The sequence below is a fragment of the Mus pahari genome, chromosome 10 (assembly GCF_900095145.1).
Source record: "Mus pahari chromosome 10, PAHARI_EIJ_v1.1, whole genome shotgun sequence".
In the NCBI taxonomy this organism is placed as follows: Eukaryota; Metazoa; Chordata; class Mammalia; order Rodentia; family Muridae; genus Mus; species Mus pahari.
The window spans coordinates 13,729,371-13,735,387 of NC_034599.1; the positions used below are offsets into that span (position 1 = coordinate 13,729,371).

At 41.1% G+C, this 6,017-nt stretch overlaps 1 protein-coding gene across 1 annotated transcript in view; it reads left to right on the plus strand.

The window, feature by feature from the left end:
• Positions 1 to 3,176: 3,176 nt before the first annotated feature.
• LOC110328558 (methyl-CpG-binding domain protein 3-like 2B) overlaps positions 3,177 to 6,017 on the plus strand; it is a 7,229-nt gene continuing 4,388 nt past the window's right edge. The window contains exon 1 of the mRNA XM_021207979.1: positions 3,177 to 3,305. The gene's annotated coding sequence lies outside the window, so the exon portion shown is untranslated. The remainder of the gene's footprint in view (positions 3,306 to 6,017) is intronic.

Consider the following 6,017-nt stretch of genomic DNA (forward strand, 5'->3'; position numbering starts at 1 on the left):
ACTGGCATAGCCTCACAAGAGACCTTTATAATAAGTGGCAAGTAGGGGGTGAATGTGTAAGCATCTATTTGGGAAGTTTCAATGGCCTTTAACATAATTACCTGGTGTTGGGAGTCATGTCATAAATTTAATTTCTAGTTCCCTCTGCATTAGTGGTCATTAGGCAGGGGGTGGGCTTATAGGGTGGGGATATAGATCTGTTGTGGTTATAACCTGGGGATGTTGTTGTTGTTCAGGGTATAACCTACATACACAGGTCTTGTTGGGGTTAAGCCTAGAGATTGGAGCTAGGTTCCGGTTTTGTTCAGGGGTAACTTGGAAACCAGTGTTAGGTACAGGCATGTTAGTTTTCCTTAGTTCAAACTTAGATCAGATTGTCTAAAATGAAGTCTGAATTTAAAAGATTTGGCCTCCCAGTGTTTAGCTCTTCAAACTGAAGTTTTCTTTTTAGGTTTTTGTTGTTGTTTTGGTTAGACCTGGATTTGTAGATAAATCCTGCTTAAATTTTGTTTTAATCTTAGAATGTTTATCTTCCGCATTTATTGTGATTGCTATTTTTGATGGGTATAGTAAGTAGCTTGTGCTGATACCTGTGGTCTCTTAGAGTTTATAAAGTATCCACCCAGAACATCTGACTTTCAGAGTCTCCTTTCAGAAGTCAGGTGTTATTCTCTACTAAGTCTGCCTTTGTATGTTACTTTTTTCCCATTGCAGCTTTTAATATACATTACTTGATCTGGTATCAATAGTATTTTTATTATATGTTGTGGAAATTTCTTGTCCTGTTTATTTAGTTTTTGGGATGTTTCCTGTATCTTGCTAGTCATCTCCTTCTTAAGGATCTAGAAACTGTCTTCTATGATTTTGGTTGAAAGTATTTTCTGTGCTTTTGACCTTTTTTTTTTCTATTATTATTTATTTTCATTCATTAATTTATTTATTCACAATACTTCCTAATATCAGCCCCCTAGTCCCTCCATACACATACAACTCTTCCCTATTCCTCCTCCCCTTATCCTCTGAGAAGTTGAGCACCTCCCCTCACTTATACCACCTCACCCTAGGCCAAACAAGGAGACCAAGCCAGGGGAACTGGATCTACAGGCCGGCAACAGGTTCAAGGGTATCCCCTGCTCCAGTTGTTAAAGGATCTGTATGAAGATCAAGTTGCACATCTGGTGTCAGAGACCAGGTTGAGAAAGCCCAGGCATCTTACATCTCAGGCATCCCTCAGCCCAAGTGTTTTCACAGTATGCAGCTAAGAGCCACATAGTTCTTTGTCAAGAGCCCTTCCCCCTCTCCCTCTGCAAGGACACTCCTGGGAACCAGCAAGACCTAAACAGACATCAAGGACTGAGGGAGTCTTCTCACATTCCAGAACTGCCCAGAGCTGTCACCTTGAACTGTTATGAGGATCCAGACTCTGAGAAAGGCTCTTAGATAAGTTGCCCTATGTCCCAGGGCAGTGGCGCCAAGGACCCTAGATGAATCACTAAATGTATTAGACTTGCAAATAACCCTTCCCAATTATTTCTCTCACTGTATACCTTTGATCACCCCTCTCCAAATTGTATTTAACCTGAGCATCTCCCCTTAATAAAAGAGACTATGACAAACATGCATGGTCTTCATCTCTTTCTTTTTTCCCATTTCTCTCTAGGTTTGTGATCCCCCTCAAGGACCATGGAATAAAATGTCCCTAGGACCAAGGCAGTTGGCGCCTAATGTGGGGCAAACAAGGAGACCAAACCAGGGGAACTGGATCTACAGGCAGGCAATAGGTACAAGGGTATCCCCTGCTCCAGTTGTTAAAGGATCTGTATGAAGATCAAGTTGCACATCTGGTACACATGTTCCACTATTATTATCTATATATTTTGTCTTTTCATAGCAATCTATATTTCCCCATAATTTTTGCTGTAGACTTTTATTATATTTAACATTTTCTTTGACTAGAGTATCCATTTTTTCTCCTGTTATTTAACACCTGAGATACTATTTTCCATGTCTTGTACTCTGATGTTCAGGGTTTCCTCTAAGGTTTTTTGGTTGACTTCCTAATTCTTTCATTATCACTTTTATTTCAAATTGTTTTTTTTTTAGTGCTTCAATTTCTTCACTAAATTCTATTTCCAAATCATGAATAGTTTCCATTCAACTCTGTGCTTTCACAGTGACTTTTAGATATGGCCTCTTTACTAAAGGAGATAAGCTCGTTTTCTAAACTGTGGATAGACACAGTGGTAATTAATAAAGTCATGTCTTATAGTCTTATATCTGGGAGATTTTATGTACACTTGAGTGTGTGTGTGTGTGTGTGTGTGTGTTGTAAATCCAAAGATGAAAGAAGAAAGATCATCCACCCAAATCATTATGGCCAAATTAATTTTAAAATGCAATTAATTAAAGCAAGCTTTTTAATTCATGTTCTCGGGCAGCCTCCCCCTAAGGTAGGGTTTGAGAAGTCAGTATCAGATGTGAAGGAAACAAGGCTTTTATACCTCAGGAGCAGGGGAGTTTCTAAATGGGGAAATATAGGTGAATTCACAGGAGCAGAACATAGCAGGTGGTCAAAAAGAGGTAATCATGAAAGGTAGTCATAACAAGGTAGTCATAAGTAGTCTTAGAACCTTTTGAAACAAAGGTATGGTTGTAAGATGGTTATAAATAGCTTTTGAAAGAAAGGCAGGATTGCTATTCCTGAAACAGACAGCATGGAACCATCTCTCTCTCTCTCTCTCTCTCTCTCTCTCTCTCTCTCTCTCTCTCTCTCTCTCTGTGTGTGTGTGTGTGTGCATAGCATTTTAATCTCAGTTATATATTTCTGCTGGATGTTTAAAATCATGCAGGTAACCATAATTATTCTTTGCTTTTGTCCTGTTAGGGTCAATTATAAACCAGGTCCTTAGGGATTCTGTATTGACTGTTTTTTTTTGTTGTTGTTGTTGTTTTGTGTGTGTGTGTGTGTGTGTGTGTGTGTGTGTGTGTGTGTGTGTCAGCTTGACACAAGTTAAAGTTATCAGAAAGGAAGGACCCATGGTTGAGAAAATGCCTCCATGAGATCCAGCTGTAAGGCATTTTCTCAATTAGTGATTAATAGGGGATGGCTCAGTCCATTGTGGGTGGTGCCATCCCAGGGCTGGTTCTCCTTGATTCTATAAGAAACCAGGCTGAGCAAGCCATGGGAAACAAGCCAGCAAGCAGCAACCTTTTCATCACCTCTGCATCAGTTCCCGCCTCCAGCTTCTATCCCTGCTTAAGTTCCTGTCCTGATTTGCTCCACTGATGGATTACGATATGAAAGCGTAAGCCAAACAAACCCTTTTCTCCCCAACTTGTTTTTTGGCCATGGTGCTTTGTCACAGCAACAGAAGCCCTAAGACAAAGTCATTTGGGTTTTGGAGGCATCTCTGACTCCTCAAGCCTTTCTTTACCATCTGTCTGTCTTTTAGAGAATAAGCTAAAGGCCTTGTTTAGCCGGGCTCTCTCTGTCCATAGAAGTGCTGAGGGAATCTCTCCTGCGTTTCCCTCCTTTTCACAAATAGGACAGTGATTAGAATTAACTGAGTGGGCTCTCCATGTTCTCCTTCAACAAGAGAACAGGTGATTTCCTACAGTTCCAGAATCCTTATAGGGTTGGTCCACAGTCCCCTGGGGCCTCACTGATCTTAGAGGGCAAGGGGAAAATATTCTCTTTGAATCTCTATAAGCATGTTAGAATAACTTACAAGTATGGTTGTTAAATACCCGAGACCAGTTATACCAGCCTGTAGGGAGATTTTCTTTAATTCTTTCCCTTATTATTTCCCTAATTGTTGATTGGCTAATAAAGAGGACAAAAGCCAATCACTGGGCAAAGATGTGGAGAGGAGATTTTCAGGGCAGGACAGGAAGAGAAAGAGGGACCATTAGTAGTCAGACCAGGCACAGGCTGAGAACATGTTGCAGACATGTAGGTTTCAGGAGGCACCGATAGATTATGGTCTCTGCAACCTGCAACCTGCGGAGGCCAAGGAGTTGGGGCAGGATATTCTTCACCCAACAATTGTACCATCTGGCTGGTTTTAAACTGTTAGAACTGAGGCCGGGTGTGGTGGCGCAGGCCTTTAATCCCAGCACTTGGGAGGCAGAGGCAGGCAGATTTCTGAGTTCGAGGCCAGCCTGGTCTACAGAGTGAGTTCCAGAACAGCCAGGGGCTATGCAGAGAAATCCTGTCTCGGAAAAACAAACAAACAAACAAACAAACAACTAAAGTGTTAGAACTGTCTGGTGTCTTCAATTTGTAGTATTAAGTTGGGCTGGAAGAGGAAACAGGCAACTGGAGGAGGGGCACAAAGGAACAGGCAGTTTTCTCGAGGGAACAGGCGGTTTTCTGGGGGGAGGGGGGAACTCAAGTGGAGCTGAGCCAGCCTGGGAGCTGAGCCAGCCTGGGACAGACACAGACAGAGCTGGCTGTGGGGTGGTTGGCTGGTGAGAGAGCAATGTCTTGGCAAAGCTAGCTGAGATAAAGAGACAGCCGGGTAGAGCTATGGCTGGCCAAGGTCAAGCGTACACTGGGCAGACACTGGCAGAACTGGCTGCCAATGATACAAATCAAAATAAAAGTAGGCCGGAAAAGATGTTTGAGAAAATGATAAAATACCATAGGGTAATACAGGAAAGGTTCCCAGCTAAGGTGTAATTTCAGCTGAATATCTTATAGAACCAGAAGAGGATGCCATAGAGGTATTTGCCCCAAACATAGCAAATGTTCAAGTGAAGAAAGGGCAGAATTTGCAGCAAGCCTGGCACTGCCCCTTATGAAATCAAAACATTGTAATTGTAACAGTTACATGTATCCCGTTGGCGGCTGTCCAGGAAGTGCTCCCCTCTGACCTGAGTAAAATAGGATGTAGGGTCTTTGTAATTCAGTCAATGTGCTACTGCAGAACTCAGGCATCTTGGGACACTTCAAAGCCTCTGAGCAGTAAGGCTGGCTGCTCTAGGTGCTAATCCTTCAACCAAGGCAGCTGTGGCCAAGCTAAGGGTTTAAGGACTGTTAGGGAGGCAAATTATCCCCACCCCCAACAGCTTAGCTTTCCAAAGAAAAACATTACAGTAAAAGAGGTGTTTACAATAAAGTCTTTTCACTATCATAAACAGTGATTTTGTATTTAGTACTATTTAACTAAGAATACAATACTCCTATTCCAGTGCCCATGATTCCTCTCTAACCTTTCTCAGCTGAAGGTTTAGAGTATGCATTGTCATTAGTGTAAATGAAACAGGAGCAGAGAGAAGGCAAAGTCCAGGCTGAAGAAAGGTACTCCAGTGTGAAGGACCAGAAAAGAGAACTATGGACCCTGTTTGTCCTAATATTACATCACTGGTTTTATGTAAATTCTTGCTGTATGGAGTTCTGTCTGTTACAGGTACATTTTTAAAATCCATTCTCTTGCTGTTGAGTATTTTTGTTTAAATTCTTGTTCACAGCTATTATGATTCTAGTTTCCATGACCAAAGCATAATGAGTACAGTATTGGCAGTGATGGCTGGCTGTGTGTAGGAAATATAATATAGCTCTGAGACAGGATTCCATCATGTAGCTCAGGGAGAAATGGAATGTGAAGTTTTCTTGCCACTCATCCTTCTGATGATGCCGTAACCAACCTTGCCTGGTATAAGTTACTTATATTGTTTATATAGCTTTAATAAACATTACTCAAATATTAGGGTAGATGGGCTAACTTAATTCCCACTAGCCTCCTTTGAATAATCTCAACACTTATGATTGCTATCATTTTCATTTTAGCTAAATCATATGTGTATAATATTATTTTACTGTGACTTAAAAAAACATTTGAGTTTAACATTGTTTATTGATCACCTTCTCTTCTTTTTTGTATTTTTTTTTTATTTTTTTATTTTATTTTATTTTATTTATTTATTTATTTTGGTTTTTCGAGACAGGGTTTCCTTCTCTGTATAGCCCTGGCTGTCCTGGAGCTCACTTTGTAGACCAGGCTGGCCTTGAACTC